This window comes from Nelumbo lutea, chromosome 2 (genome assembly GCF_056320005.1).
Source record: "Nelumbo lutea isolate HS-2025 chromosome 2, American lotus-T2T, whole genome shotgun sequence".
Classification (NCBI taxonomy): domain Eukaryota; kingdom Viridiplantae; phylum Streptophyta; class Magnoliopsida; order Proteales; family Nelumbonaceae; genus Nelumbo; species Nelumbo lutea.
Window position 1 is genome coordinate 89,996,046 of NC_142685.1, and position 16,278 is coordinate 90,012,323.

Consider the following 16,278-nt stretch of genomic DNA (forward strand, 5'->3'; position numbering starts at 1 on the left):
AGTATTACAATAAGACTGAAGAGCACAAGAATGGGGTGTCTACACTAGTAGCGCAACATTTCTAGATAAAAGGTTTTAATTTGTTTTTTTGTGGGATTTTGAGAGCTCAAATCTTTAACCACTACTATTTTGAGTAAAGTTCTATGTTGCTTGCATTAGCTTGATCTGAGGACATGTGGTAAGCTAAATGATAGGATGATTTCACTAAAAATCTTCCATTTAAATCAGGGATCCAACTCAATTTGTCTTGACCTTTAAATATAGGGAGCTCTAAATCACAATTGTTTGAGCTATGAAATCATCAAACACATCGAATATATTTCTCCTATCCCAAGAGTGAGACTCTTGGTCCATAAAATCACTCACCCATTTGAACATCTTACCCATTAAATTGGAATATTAGGGTAAAATGCATACTATATAAGAGAAAATAAGGTTTGAATGAAAGAGATTTAAGAAAATTGTCGGCTCAAAGGGTTTAGAAGAAGAAGAGGAGGAGGAGGACTTGTAGGTTGCAGCGGCGATGACGATGGTGATGAAAAACTACAACGGCAAACAACAACGACGACGGTGGCAAATTGGCGATGAAAGCATATCTGAGATTTCTCAATCTTATATCTCACTCTCTCTCACCATCTCACACACTCTAATATCTCTCACCCAGTACAAGAAAATATGCTTATAGCTACGGACAAAACGGTAGGTACAAATGCCATAAATTGTAGCTATAGGTCTATGGCTACAGACTAGCTACGGTTAAGAAACGGTAGCTACAGTCGCGGTGGCTATAGGCAATAGCTACGGCTGAACGAATCCATAGCTATAACTAACCTATAGCTACGGTTTGTGCCTATAGCTAAGCCTAATCTAAATAATTATATATGTACTTGTAGCTACGATTTTTAAGTTATCCGTAGCTACAAATTTGACTTTCTAGCTACGGTTTCGTCATGTTCATAGCTACAAAACTTGCATTTATAGCTATGGCTTAAATAGTCAGTAGCAAAAGACGTCAATCTATAGCTACGGATATTAACTAGCCGTAGAACTGTCTTTAGCAACGTTTTTCAATGCCTGTAGCTAAAAACATAACCTAAGATTTTTCCATTATTTTTTGAAGCATACTTTCCTGTATTGAATACAAGCATCTAATTCATAATATAAGATGGAAATTGAACGTAAAATGAATACGTGAACTATCTCAAGGTGCTTTAACATCCATGTGTTTATTACAAATTCAAGGTTCTTGAATACATGAAACTCAATCCAAAAAAATAAATTATCATGTAAAGTTTGATCAAATGTCTCCATCTACACGTGTGAAGTATCCTCCTTTACCATTTACCATGTTCAACCTATAAGAAAATAATAGAAAATAAGTTAGAAATCACATTTTTGGAGATATAAAATGACAAATCCAAGCATAAATGGGCACTTATATGGTAGAAGGAAAAGGCAATCCCTAGCATTTCAAGGTATTTGAAATGAAGGGTAATTATAAGATAGCACATACAGCCAACGGACAAAAACCTATAAAGTCATAAGCATTTTACAGATCATTCCTAGGACATCATAAACCCTATCACAAAGTTTCCCTATTACAACTCCACTTCTTGCTAGTGCATGGCTTTACTTCATTCTTTTATCATGGAATTTTCTGTTTTATTTAATTTGTTAAAATTAATTGAGCCTAAGCATTACCAATAAAAAAGAAAAAAAAAAACATTTCATATAAATGAATTCTAAGACTAGCCAATTTGATGGCAGGTGTCTTAATGAGGTTAAGGTTGTAAGTATTATGTATCTACCAGCCACCTTCTTTTTCTTATGTATTATCAGCCTTATAGTTGTTTCATTTCTCTTGTTTTTTTCTATCTACTTTTTAAAGATCTTTTGTTTTCCTTTTACTATAACTTCTTATTAATCTGAAAAAAAAATAAAGAAATCTACTTGTTGCTTTAACTGCTATGCCTAATTTATTGGTTAGTTTCTTTGATAATGTGCACGTTTTTTTTTGAAAACAGTAAGGTAATAATGTGCAAAAATAATTTTTAAAACAAGTATAGTTGCACTCCTGTTGTGAACTTCATATTTTCATGGTTAGATATCATTATATAAATGTTTCTGCTTGTTCTTTTTTTTCTCTTTTCTTCCTCTCACTTTATTGTTTATTATTTATTAATCCTTTTAAAATTTTGTGCAGCTTCTTCAAAATTATAGTCCATTATGTGCCTGGATGGGATTGTCATGGTTTACCAATGAGTTAAAAGGAAAGTATTGCCTATTTTGTTGGTTTCATTGGTCTTCTGGTTCTTGCTTTGCAGTAACTTTGACATTTGGTTCTAGCTTGTCTTTACAATAATAGTCATCAATTGCAAATGTGGGAAAGAATTTGGTAACTAGGAACTAGCAAATATGTCCCTAAAGCATATACTTTCTTTTCATCAATGTTTTTTCTTCAGTATAATCAACTAGGTAGATGTATATATGCTATAGTAGAAAATAGGTGTGAAAAGAATGGTAGAGATTTTTCAACAAAAAAGCTTTACCAAATTTGACACCCAAATTGATAATTTTGGGATAGCTACTGGTATTCACCCATTTTTGTTCCTATTTTGTTGTATGGCTTACATGCCTTGTTACTGAAAGGTTTATTGTTGAACAAAGAGAAAACAATTCAACTTTTCTCATTCTTGACTGAAGTTTGAGGTCATTGCTGAAGCTCATGTTTTGATTGCCAATCAACAGGGTTGTGTTTCTAGATCTGCTCCTTCTGTTAGTAATGATAGATCCTCCTTTCATGGAAGACCACCACAAACCATAGAAGAAAGGGAAGGGACCAGTAACTCAGGACCTCCCACAGCAATTGTTTGTTCACCTTCCGAGTGGGGTGGGCTCATTGCCTCACTCTACCTGCTTGTATTGGTGACAAGGACAGACTACCTCATGTGGAGAGACCTTGGTATGATGGGAGATTGTTGGATGCTACAGTGGACTATTATTCTAAAGATTCTGAATTCTCATCATGGGTGCCTCATATTGTTAGCATGGGCAAACCATTCCGTACCAAAAAATCTCAATATGGTCAAACTTCCAAGGAGGGAAATGTTGACAATGTTTCAAGACAGACTGCATACTTACCCACTCTGCAAATATGCAGGAAGAGCCTACTCTTTGTTGTAGTGAAAACAGGGCTTCACTAACCGAAAGATCTCAACACGGGTTTTAATTTGATTTTCTTCAGTTTTAATTTGATTTGTATTTCTATGTGCACTCAAGGGCTTTTCTATGGGTATTCTCCTTTCAGTTGATGGCCTTCTCACAAAAAGAAATTGATCCCAGCAAACCTACAAAAACATTTTCCTAAAACTTAGAGGTACTATAGAACCCAACAAACAAGAACTGAAGCATCTCATTGCATTAGAAGAAGAAGAAAAAGGACAAACAAGAACCCCAAATTAGGAATATTAGAAGAAATAGTTTTAGACTTGCAGAGAGATGAAGCATCTCATTGCATTTCTTTAAAGGGTTTTTCTGGGTGTTGTGTTACCTTTGAATGTTGTTGGACGATGGTCCTTGTGCTGTGGTTGCTGGTTACAGAGGAGTTGATGAGCCAATCACCAAATACTAATAGCTGTAGAAAGAACAAACAAGAACCCCAAATCAGGAATATTAAAAGAAGAAGAAGAAGAAGAAATAATTGCAGACTTGCAGAGAGCTGATTGCTGATTGCTGAAAGTCTAAGATCGTCGATCGTCACTTTATCGGGCGTTGGTCATCGCTTCATCGGACGTCGGGCGTTGTCTCATCAGACGTCGGGCGTCAGCTGTGAGAGAGCTTGAGAAGTCCGAATCTCTAAGACTGGGAGAGTGAAAGTTTCTCTATCGCACGAAGAATGAAGAGGAAGACAAAGGGTTTTTGATTTGTTAATTCGTTTGATAATTTGAAATCGGTTTCCCCTCTAGTCTTTAAAATCTTTGCTCTCTAATCTCTCCAATTTGAAATGATAGAATGTGATGGGACCATCATTAAGCTATGTCCCCTCCATTAACATTTGTTCAAAAGGCATAATATATATGTGTATATATATATATATATATATATATATATATATATATATATATATATATATATATATATATTTATAAATATAATATTATATACATATAAATACATATTTATTTACTTATAAATATATTATTATAATATATTTTTTATAAATTTGTTATATTATATATTTTTTATGAAAAACATATATATATCAATGTTTTAAAAACGATCTGGAAATGAAACCGCTCTAGCCACTGGTTTCCGAGTCAACAGTTCGACCGTCTGGTTCGAATGGATGGCCCGTTTTGACAAAGAAATAGCCAAAAAACGTTGAACAGATTGACAAATCGACCATTAGATTGCCTGAGTCAATGGGTCATTAACTGATTCAAATGTTTTTTGGCCAGGGACCGAGTTTGGGGTAAAACAGAACCAGTTGCCTGGGTGGTTCCCGGGCCGAATGGTTTGACTGGCCGGGTAAACAACGGTTCAAAAACCATGATATATATGATGAAAAAAAAATTTTTTTGCTTTTACTTTATTTAAATTAGTATCTTTTAATTTTCTTTTAATAATTTATTAATTGTTAAAGAAAACAAGTTGGACTGGATCACATTCGAAGATCGTACTTACCGATAGGATTTGAATTCAAATCGAGTCATATCAGATCCGATCAGATCAGATCAAATGTTAGGGGTGCTCACGGGTCGGGTTTAGGTCGGTTTGAATCATTTTCTTCAACCAACCTGACCTAGTCAGTTTACTAATTGACTAAATCGAAACCGACCGACCCTAAAGCAAAACCGACCCAAACATGAAGGTTCAATTTATCAGTTTAGTCAGTTTTTATATATATTTTACACTAAAATATCTATTTATATTTAAGTTTATTTCCTTTTAGTTTTATGCAAAATAAAAATATATATTTAAATCGATCAGTTTTTTTATGCAAAACTGATTTTTTGCAATATATATTTAAATTTATACAAAAATGAATTAAATATTGTACCATTTTATTATATTTGTATTGTTTTACATTTTAGTTTTTATCATAAATAAACAATTTTTTTCAAAGTTCTAACAAACAAATAAAATATATCAACAGTTAACATATAAGGTAGGGACTAATTAATAATTACTTAATCATATAAGATCGGTTCGGTTCGGATTGGGTTGGGATAGTTTGGTTGCTTTGACATTTAATATGAACACCCCTATTGAGCGTTGGATTTTTGGGCATTGTTGATATGCTTAGTCCCTGTTCCTGTTCCCAATTAAGGTATTCCTATTAATCCTATCTCCACCCTACCCCTATTAAGGCAATCTCCATCCCCATCCTTGCCTAATTGGGGAGGTTGGGCACTCGGTTGGGATGGGGAAAATTGTCATCCCTACACTCAAGTTGTGTAGCCTCATAGAGTAATAGGATTTAAGCCCAATAGGCCATAACATTTTTCCCCATGCATCTAAGAGAGACAGAGAGAATGTTATGAAATTAAATAATTAAGTTTGTTCTTTTTGGTGTATAAATAATTAAGTTTATTAAGTTTTATTCCATTAAATAATAATTAAGTTTTATTTATGTATGTATGACTTGTTATGAAATTACTAATAATTTAATTACTAAGTTATTAATATATTAATAAATTTATTAATCTTTTATTTGAACTATTATTAATTAATAATTAAGTAATAATAATTATTGATTAATTATTGTTAATTATTAATTTTAATTATAAATTAATAATTATCAATTTGATTTTTAATTAATAACTCATTGAATAAATTAATTAATTATTCATTAAAAAAGTTAATTAATATTTAATTATTTATTTACATTTTATAAACTTTTTATTTGTTAATAATTTACTTATAAAAATATTAACAATTTATTTGTTAATTTAACTAGTTTTAATTAATCATCATTAATTGTTATTATGATTTGTTAATAATTATATAATAATAATATTTATTAATTACTAATAATTATTTGGTGAAGAATAATTAGTAACTATTGATAGTAATTAATAAATAAATAATTTATTTATTTATTAATATATTAATGGCTGAGACAAGGGAAATCAATGGCTGATGTTTAAATGGTTTTTAGAGGGAGATTGGAAGAATGGGCTATCAAGACAGCTTTGTGAGAGATTATCTCAATCAATCAAGACGAAAAATGAAAGATTTCACCAATTTACCTAAATTGGACATTCCAAGTTTAGGTGATTGGCTTGATTGATTGAAAGCTATAGCTGGTCAAATATAAGACTTTTAAGATGTTTCTAGAGGCTAAGGGTAAGTTTTGGTTATGGAATGCCCTAGTTTCGAAGTTATTGTAACGAGGATTCTAAACGGAGGACCCAAATCCAATCTACCTTCGAGTCTCAAATGGATGAGCTAACGGTGTCAAAATTAGACGATCTTGGTATCGTTGGATTCGGAATTTCGAGCTCTATCCATCTAAAGGGTTGGATTTTAGATTTTCTGGGGGTTCGGATTTAGAATTAGAGATGATTCTGATCGAACGATTGGAATCGGTTCTAGCTTTGGGTCTTGAGATGAAGGGGTAAGCGGTGTCGGATTTCGGTGATCTTGGTGTTGTTGGATTTGGATTTTGGGGCTTACGTACCTATGGTCTTAGATTTTGGACTTGATGTTAAATGAGGATTAGGATCAAAATGACTCCGATCAAACAATCAGAGTGAGTTCCAACTTCAGGTCTTAGGATGATGGGGTAAATGGTGTTGGACTCAGGTGATCTTGGTATTGTTGGATTCGGATTTTTGGGCTCTACGTACCTATGGTTTCATATTTTTTATTTGATGTTAAATGAGGATTATGATCAAAATGACTCCGATCAGATGATCGGAATTGGATCCGACTTCGGGTCTTAGGATGATGGGATAAAAAGTGTCAGACTTGGGCGATCTTGGTGTTATTGGATTTGGATTCTTGGGCTCTACCTACCTATGGTCTCAGATTTTGGATTTGATGTGAAATGAAGATTAGGAATAAAATGACTCCGATCAGACGATCGACATCGGTTTCAACTTCGGGTCTTAGGATGATGGGGTAAACGGTTCAGAATTAGGCGATCTTGATGTCATTGGGTTTGGTTTTTCGGGTTATACGTTCCTATGGTTTTGGATCCTTGAGGCCCCAATTTTTATAAAATTCCAAAAATACCCCTAGCTCGACCATGAGGTTAGCCTAAGCATGCTTGAAGCTCAAAGTATTATATAAAGACTAAAGAGCGCAAAAATGGGGTGTCTACACTACCAACGCAACATTTCTAGATAAAAGGTTTTATTTTTTTTTTGTGGGATTTTGAGAGCTCAAATCTTTAACCACTACTATTTTGAGTAAAGTTCTATGTTGCTTGCATTAGCTTGATCTGAGGACATGTGGTAAGCTAAATGATAGATGATTTCACTAAAAATCTTCCATTTGAACCAAGGATCCAACTCAATTTGTCTTGACCTTCAAATCTAGGAAGCTCTAAATCACAATTGTTTGAGCTATGAAATCATCAAACAGATCGAATATATTTCTCCTATCCCGAGAGTGAGACTCTTGGTCCATAAAATCACTCACCCATTTGAACATCTTACCCGTTAGATTGGAATATTAGGGTAAGATGCATACTATTTAAGAAAGTTGTCGGCTGAAAGAGTTTAGAAGAAGAAAAAGAGGAGGAGGAGGAGGACTTGCAGGTTGCAGTGGTGATGACGACGGCAATGGCAAACTACAACGGCAAACATCAGCGACGATGGTGGCAAATTGGCGATGAAAGTATATCTGAGATTTCTCAATCTCTCTCACTATCTCACACACTCTGATATCTCTCACCCAGTACAAGAAAATACGCTTATAGCTACGCACAAAACTGTAGGTACAAATGCCAAAAATTGTAGCTATAGGTCTATGGCTACGGACTAGCTACGGTTAAGAAACAGTAGCTACAGTCGTGGTGGCTATAGGCAATAGCTACCGCTGAACAAATCCATAGCTATAACTAACCTATAGCTACGGTTTGTGCCTATAGCTAAGCCTAATCTAAATAATTATATATGTACTTGTAGCTATGGTTTTTAAGTTATCCGTAGCTACAAATTTGACTTTCTAGCTACGGTTTCGTGATATTCGTAGCTACAAAATTTGCATTTATAGCTATGGTTTAAATAGTCGGTAGCAAAAGACATCAATCTATAGCTACGGATATTAACTAGCCGTAGAACTGTCTTTAGCAACGTTTTTCAATGCCTGTAGCTAAAAACATAACCTAAGATTTTTCCATTATTTTTTGAAGCATACTTTCCTGTATTGAATACAAGCATCTAATTCATAATATAAGATGGAAATTGAACTTAAAATGAATACGTGAACTATCTCAAGGTGCTTTAACATCCATGTGTTTATTACAAATTCAAGGTTCTTGAATACATGAAACTCAATCCAAAAAAATAAATTGTCATGTAAAGTTTGATCAAATGTCTCCATCTACACGTGTGAGGTATCTTCCTTTACCATGTTCAACCTATAAGAAAATAATAGAAAATAAGTTAGAAATCACATTTTTGGAGATATAAAATGACAAATCCAAGCCTAAATGGGCACTTATATGATAGAAGGAAAAGGCAATCCCTAACATTTCAAGGTATTTGAAATGAAGGGTAATTATAAGATAGCACATACAGCCAACGGACAAAAACCTATAAAGTCATAAGCATTTTACAGATCATTCCTAAGACATCATAAACCCTATTACAACTCCACTTCTTGCTAGTGCATGGCTTTACTTCATTCTTTTATCATGGAATTTTCTGTTTTATTTAATTTGTTAAAATTAATTGAGCCTAAGCATTACCAATAAAAAAGAAAAAAAAACATTTCATATAGATGAATTCTAAGACTAGCCAATTATATGGCAGGTGTCTTAATGAGGTTAAGGTTGTAAGTATTATGTATCTACCAGCCACCTTCTTTTTCTTATGTATTATCAGCCTTATAGTTGTTTCATTTCTCTTGTTTTTTTCTATCTACTTTTTAAAGATCTTTTGTTTTCCTTTTACTATAACTTCTTATTAATCTGAAAAAAAAATAAAGAAATCTACTTGTTGCTTTAACTACTATGCCTAATTTATTGGTTAGTTTCTTTGATAATGTGCACGTTTTTTTTTGAAAACAGTAAGGTAATAATGTGCAAAAATAATTTTTAAAACAAGTATAGTTGCACTCCTGTTGTGAACTTCATATTTTCATGGTTAGATATCATTATATAAATGTTTCTGCTTGTTCTTTTTTTTCTCTTTTCTTCCCCTCACTTTATTGTTTATTATTTATTAATCCTTTTAAAATTTTGTGCAGCTTCTTCAAAAATATAGTCCATTATGTGCCTGGATGGGATTGTCATGGTTTACCAATGAGTTAAAAGGAAAGTATTGCCTATTTTGTTGGTTTCATTGGTCTTCTGGTTCTTGCTTTGCAGTAACTTTGACATTTGGTTCTAGCTTGTCTTTACAATAATAGTCATCAATTGCAAATGTGGGAAAGAATTTGGTAACTAGGAACTAGCAAATATGTCCCTAAAGCATATACTTTCTTTTCATCAATGTTTCTTCTTCAGTATAATCAACTAGGTAGATGTATACATGCTATAGTAGAAAATAGGTGTGAAAAGAATGGTAGAGATTTTTCAACAAAAAAGCATTACCAATTTTGACACCCAAATTGATAATTTTGGGATAGCTACTGGTATTCACCCATTTTTGTTCCTATTTTGTTGTATGGCTTACATGCCTTGTTACTGAAAGGTTTATTGTTGAACAAAGAGAAAACAATTCAACTTTTCTCATTCTTGACTGAAGTTTGAGGTCATTGCTGAAGCTCATGTTTTGATTGCCAATCAACAGGGTTGTGTTTCTAGATCTGCTCCTTCTGTTAGTAATGATAGATCCTCCTTTCATGGAAGACCACCACAAACCATAGAAGAAAGGGAAGGGACCAGTAACTCAGGACCTCCCACAGCAGTTGTTTGTTCTCCTTCCGAGTGGGGTGGGCTCATTGCCTCACTCTACCTGCTTGTATTGGTGACAAGGACAGACTACCTCATGTGGAGAGACCTTGGTATGATGGGAGATTGTTGGATGCTACAGTGGACTATTATTCTAAAGATTCTGAATTCTCATCATGGGTGCCTCATATTGTTAGCATGGGCAAACCATTCCGTACCAAAAAACCTCAACATCGTCAAACTTCCAAGGAGGGAAATGTTGACAATGTTTTAATTTTCTTTTAATAATTTATTAATTGTTAAAGAAAACAAGTTGGACTGGATCACATTCGAAGATCGTACTTACCGATAGGATTTGAATTCAAATCGAGTCATATCAGATCCGATCAGATCAGACCGAACGTTAGGGGTGCTCACGGGTCGGGTTTAGGTCTGTTTGAATCATTTTCTTCAACCAACCTGACCTAGTCAATTTACTAATTGACTAAATCGAAACCGACCGACCCTAAAGCAAAACTGACCCGAACATGAAGGTTCGGTTTATCAGTTTAGTCAGTTTTTATATATATATTTTAAACTAAAATATCTATTTATATTTAAGTTTATTTCCTTTTAGTTTTATGCAAAATAAAAATATATTTTTAAATCAATTAGTTTTTTTATGCAAAACTGATTTTTTTACAATATATATTTAAATTTATACAAAACTGAATTAAATATTGTACCATTTTATTATATTTGTATTGTTTTACATTTTAGTTTTTATCATAAATAAACAATTTTTTTCAAAGTTCTAACAAACAAATAAAATATATCAACATTTAACATATAGGGTAGGGACTAATTAATAATTACTTAAACATATAAGATCGGTTAGGTTCGGGTTGGGTTGGGATAGTTTGGTTGCTTTGACATTTAATGTGAACACCCCTATTGAACGTTGGATTTTTGGGCATCGTTGATATGCTTAGTCCCTGTTCCTGTTCCCAATTAAGGTATTTCTATTAATCCTATCTCCACCCTACCCCTGTTAAGGCAATCTCCATCCCCATCCTTGCCTAATTGGGGAGGTTGGGCACTCGGTTGGGATGGGGAAAATTGTCATCCCTACACTCAAGTTGTGTAGCCTCATAGAGTAATAGGATTTAATCCCAATAGGCCATAACATTTTTCCCCATGCATCTAAGAGAGACCGAGAGAATGTTATGAAATTAAATAATTAAGTTTGTTCTTTTTGTTGCATAAATAATTAAGTTTATTAAGTTTTATTCAATTAAATAATAATTAAGTTTTATTTATGTATGTATGACTTGTTATGAAATTACTAATAATTTAATTACTAAGTTATTAATATGTTAATAAAGTTATTAATCTTTTATTTGAACTATTATTAATTAATAATTAAGTAATAATAATTAATAAATTAATAATTATCAATTTGATTTTTAATTAACAACTCATTAAATAAATAAATCAATTATTCATTAATAAAGTTAATTAATATTTAATTATTTATTTACATTTTATAAACTTTTTATTTGTTAGTAATTTACTTATGAAAATATTAACAATTTATTTGTTAATTTAACTAGTTTTAATTAATCATCATTAATTGTTATTATGATTTGTTAATAATTATATAATAATAATATTTATTAATTACTAATAATTATTTGGTGAAGAATAATTAGTAACTATTGATAGTAATTAATAAATTATAAATTATAAATTACTAAATTCTGTGGCTATAGCTATAAGTAGATTTTAGCAAGAAAGTAGTACTTAGCCACGAAAAAAAACCGTAGTAGGTCAGTTTAACTTATAGCTACGGACAAACTGCTTTTTAACTACGGGCAGAATGACCATAGCTAAAGCTCAACTTTTTGCCACAGACAGATGGCTATAGCCTAACTTTTAGCTATGGTTTTGATGTTTGTATCTAAAGTACAGTAGCTATAGCCCCATTTTCTTATAGTGATTGTCTCGTGTGAGAGAGACGGATCTGCATAGATCTAAGATTTTTTAGTCTTAGATTTGAGATTTCTTAGTTTTTAAAACCTAGCTACAAACCGTTTTCCGGGTCGAATGGTTTAACGGTCCGTTGACTAATTCAATGGTTTCTGACCAAATACCGGGTTTGGGATAAAAATTGAATCGGTTGCCTGAACGATTTTCGGTCTAAACGGTCTAACCATTTGGGTCAACGACGGTTCGAAATCATTGGTTAAAAAATCTAAGGATTTTTGAAGCCTAGACCGCCATTTAATTTACTCTTACACATCCTGGTCCAACTAACCTAGTTAATTTTGTTCAGATTTTTTAATTCACCCCACATGAACTTACTTTGAAAGTGGGCTAGGTGATTCAAATTTCCTTTAGAATAAGAAAACACAACAATGCATAAACTGAAATTGCATTCAATAAAGATTTAATCATAATTTCCTTTCTAGTAGATGAAAGGTGGTTTGATTTCCAAGCTCCTATTCTGCTTTATGTCCTATCTTTGAGGCTTCTGAATAATTAATGATGAGAGATAATTAAAGGAGTTAATGAGAAAGAGGAGAGAGTTAATGGTGAGTTAATGAGGAGGGAGAGATTGGCACTTGAGTTATTTTGTTCAATTTCAAAATTAGAAAATTTCAAAAGAAGTATAAAAAAGATAAATGTGTTTCAAAAACAACCACAAAATAGGAAAATGTCAACTTTGCACATTCCATTTTAATATATAAGACATAGATGTGTCAAACGTTAAAGACTTTACGAAGCCAAAAATTAAGACTTTACGAAGCCAAAACAAATTAAGACTTTACGAAGCCAAAAATTCCCCTTCTGGCACAATCCATAGGACAAAAAAAACCTCAAGATCAATATCGACGTCTAGTCAAATATGGCCTACAGATTTAGGAAACTTTAATTTAGTCATACATCCATTGTTCATCATGCCAACTTCATTTCTAATGGCCCTAATCCAACACATCCATCGCCTTAAGATCACTAGGATACAATCTCATTGCAAGTCTACAACAATCAACCTCAAAAGTACCAAGATCCCATCCTAACGACCTTACACAACTAGAATTAGAAAACCTAGATTATTAACCATTTCTTTTTTAGATCGGAACCATCCACTTGACTTCCTTAATCTGTGCCTACCCACTAAATTTCAACTCAAACTCTCCCCACTTATCCCACCATAAATCCATATCCTAATTTTAGTAAATCTCATCGCCACTTTGTATAAAACCCAAATAAACCCTAGCATGTCAAATTTCACTACCAAATTCCTCCATTTGACTGCTAAAAAAGTGAGATTCCATTTTGGACTATCTTGTTAATTGATAAATCATTGACCCAAATCAAATCTATCAATCTATATGTCTTATCAAAGACCCATCACTTTTATCAGATTTAGGATGTCCAAAAATGTCTACCCACAAAATTTCATCCCAAAATTCCCCCATTTGACCTTTCATCAAGCAAAGATTTTATTTTAACAAATCTCATTAATCTGAACTTGTCAGCCATATATCTTCATCATCCCAACCCGACCTCACCACTGGTTCAGAAACCCAAAAAAAACCCATTATGTCAAATTTCATAACTTGATTTGCTCGTTTGACCGTTAAACTAGGAAAATACCATTTCGATGCGCCAGATTGAATCACCACTTCATCTGTCCCAACCTAAAACCTCAAAAGGGTGATGGCTGATATCATACCCATTCTTGACCTGTTAAAACACCCGGACTAATGAACTTGAGCCTAATAGACCCAAAAAGCCCCAAAATCCAAAGGCACCCCCACCTAAAACTAAGAAAAGATAAAACCACATTTAAAAGTTCATTAAATTTACATTTTTGCCACTAACAGCCCTAAATACGATATTACCATGACAAGCATGGCCCAAGCTCCCATTGGAAACACAAAACCTGTGAAAACCACCCCCAAATCGAAGTCAATTTTTCACCAAAGAGGAAAAGTTGATTGATCACTATTTTTTTGAAAAATACTTGCCCATTCTCTTGTAAAAGCTTTCTTAAAGCCCAAGCCTTATGATTGGATGAATTTCAAAACTCTCCCCCTTGCTTTCTCTACAAATACTAATCCAACTTGAACTCAAGGAATGAGAGGGGAGAAAACGAGAAAGAGAGAAACCTAAAAGAGAAGAGGAGGAGAAAAATAACATTTCCCCAACCTCTATAATGTCTCCATTTCTCTCTGATGTCAAACGAAACATCAAATCGAACTGCAATTGACATATGATGGAATTGGTCTAACCCACTAGGAAGGGTTAGGCCGGTCGAAACTGCAATTCTGTAGTTTCAACCGTTAAGGACTGCAATTCTGTGGAAACCCATTTGACATATGATGGAATTCGTCTTGAAACCTAATACTCCTTGTCGAACTACACTAGCCAGAACCATTCTTAACTGTTGAAATTGCAAAATTGTAAATTTGTCCAATTCAACCAAGTTAGGTATGTCTAAGTGTCAACACCCATTCCATCATCTATTAAATTGGTTTCCACATCTATTTGTAAAAATATAGTGTCAATCCATCTGTTGAAACCATTACAATGATCTATGGTTAAAACTTTGAATTCACAATTTTGATTGGCCTGTCATTTCTTAATTTGTGTAGGTATCGAAAGTAATTTCATTATCCATTAAACATTTTTCTATATTTGCCTTGGAAAGACGATGTTTATCCAAAACCCAGAACTACAATAATGGTCCTTAATGATTGAGATTGTGAATTAGCAATTTTGGTCAGCCCAGCCTTGCCTAATGTGTATAGGTCACGAGACTAATTTTGACATCTGTTAAACATGTTCCGTTATTCACCCATAACATATGGTGTCTAATTAGTCATGGGAACCATCATAACGGTCCTTATCGGGAAAATTTGTGAAGTCATAGTTTTGATTGGTCTAACCCTACCTAATGTGTTTAGGTCTCGAGACCAATTCCATCATCCATTAAATCATAATTTTGGTCAGGCCAACCTTGACTAATGTGTCTAGGAATCAGGACCAGTTTCGCTATTCATGAAACATTCCATGGCTTATCAACGTGTCAAGACCATTTCTACCATTTGTTAAATGGCATGTCGATGTGTCAAGACTATCCAATTTCATGATCCATCCATCAAATGGAGTATCATGGAGCCAGGAACGTTTCTGCCATATGCTAAATAGATTTCCACATCAACCCCTATAAATAGATCTCTATCAAATGGAGTGTCAAGGTGTCAGGACCATTTCAAATTCAAATCGATATTTCACGGATATTAAAAATTAATGTTAAAATTCGAACTTGATTAAATATTCAAATATTTAATTTGATTCAAATCCGATCAATTAATTAATAAATATATACAATAAATATTTTATTTATATAAAGTATATAAATTATTTAAACTATTTAATTATTATATATTTATATAAAGTATTTAAATATTTCATATATTATATATAAGAATTAAATAATCAATCAAAATTGGATATTTATGAAAATGAATCAAGTCATATGTATAGGATATCCGAATTTGACTAGTTATGATATTTGAATTTTTTGATTTTGGAATCTCATTTTTGAAATCATACTTTTCAATACCGTTGACACCTTTATCCTAGTTATAGTAACACACAAAAATTTACTAATTGTTTTTAGAAGATCAATTATAAGTAGTTATGCGGCACGATCCGGGCACTCTTATCTGGCTACTAACTGGCTCCTTGTTAGCAACGGACGGCACCTGAGAAGACGAAGAAGAATGATTCCCGGGGATTTGCCCGGCGGGAATACTCCGAAGCTTAAGTTAGAATGCTAGAGACGAAGAAAAGAGTGTAAAAGGCTAAGAGTGTAGGTCGCGCTAAATCACTGTGCTCGTGAGGTTAGCTCGTGAGCAAGTAAGATAAATCAAGTTCTGATGAAAATTCCAGAGTGAGTGAATGTGTCTCTCCCCTTCGCCTAAAAGGCTTTTATAGGGGCATTCTTGTCAGATCGGGCGTAACTGCCACTGGGCTCCTGCCGCAGCCATTACCTACCAGGTCTGCGCAGGTGATCGTTATAGTGTACTATCCACTTGGCTGAGTGACACATCCCAAAGGGGCAGGCACGCCTCCATCTGTCGAGAGACGTGGGTGTAGGCTGTAGAAAGGACAAGGATTGCGCCGCTAGTCGAGAGACGTAGCGTAGTCTGACCGATATG

The 16,278-nt window shown here is 33.4% G+C and overlaps 1 long non-coding RNA gene across 1 annotated transcript; it reads right to left on the reverse strand.

Annotated features, from left to right (window-relative positions):
- Positions 1-1,172: 1,172 nt before the first annotated feature.
- LOC148871789 (uncharacterized) lies at positions 1,173-3,688 on the reverse strand. Its single transcript, XR_016108131.1, has 2 exons — positions 3,551-3,688; positions 1,173-1,355 (listed from the first exon to the last, which is right to left on the reverse strand). It is a non-coding gene; the product is annotated as an uncharacterized LOC148871789 (long non-coding RNA).
- Between the last annotated feature and the right edge of the window lie 12,590 nt (positions 3,689-16,278).